Below are 772 nucleotides of genomic sequence, written 5' to 3'. Positions count from 1 at the left end.
GTGCGGCGGGGGCGGCGGGGAAGCCATCTGCAGCGCGGCGGCGGCGGAGGGGTTAAGTGCTGGTTCAGCTGTTCTCATGTCATTACGGATTCTCTTCATTTTATACAGAGCTCTGTTTGATGTCTGAATGCACAGGGGACTCCCCCTCCTCCTCCAACTCCCACCCCTTTTATTTCGCTCCCGAGCCCTCTCTCCTTCCTCCTCCCCTTCCTTTCTCTCCCGCTCCGCTCTGGCTCACGCACACCCTTTGCAGACCGTGCGCTCAGTGCCAGTGTCTAATGGCCCCGAAGTGAAGAGCCAGGCGCTGCTCCGGCGGCGGCGCGGCCGGCCTGCCCTAACTAGCGCCGAGGGGTCGGGAGGGACGGCGAGCAGGGGAGAGCCCGAGGGGCCAGCCGGGAAGACGAGGATAGCGGTGGATAGCGGTGTGCGGAAGAGGACGGACCCGCGAGCAGCTCCACGGCTACCTGTCGACACATGCTGTGCTCCATGGCTAACTCGGGCTGCCTCCTTGTCTCCAACTCAGGCATGCTTCCTCACTCTCTCCCCTGTCCTCCAGCCTTCCTCTACCTCCAACAGGTAAGCCACCCTCTCCAGGGGATTTTTTTGCTTTCCGGTTCGCACGTGTTTCTGGCTGCTTCCCTCTCGGCAGAGGGTAAGAGCTCGACAGCATCCTCGCAGCCTCCCCGCTCCGGCCCCGGCAGCTGGGGATGCTGTTGGCGGCTCGGCCGCAGCTTTTGGGGTTTCTCCGGTTTCCCCGGCGCGCCAGGCGGGA

General features: G+C 64.0%; 1 long non-coding RNA gene across 1 annotated transcript in view; it reads left to right on the top strand.

Moving 5' to 3' along the window:
• The window catches only part of LOC115948864, a 54,466-nt gene extending 54,132 nt beyond the window's left edge, over nucleotides 1-334 (top strand). Inside the window, exon 3 of the long non-coding RNA XR_004082633.1 lies at nucleotides 254-334. This is a non-coding gene — a long non-coding RNA (uncharacterized LOC115948864). The remainder of the gene's footprint in view (nucleotides 1-253) is intronic.
• The last annotated feature ends 438 nt before the right edge of the window (nucleotides 335-772 follow it).

This window comes from Geospiza fortis, unplaced genomic scaffold (assembly GCF_000277835.1).
Source record: "Geospiza fortis unplaced genomic scaffold, GeoFor_1.0 scaffold261, whole genome shotgun sequence".
Lineage (NCBI taxonomy): Eukaryota > Metazoa > Chordata > Aves > Passeriformes > Thraupidae > Geospiza > Geospiza fortis.
Note: the sequence above shows the minus strand (reverse complement) of the source record. Positions and strands in the feature narration are given on the sequence as shown.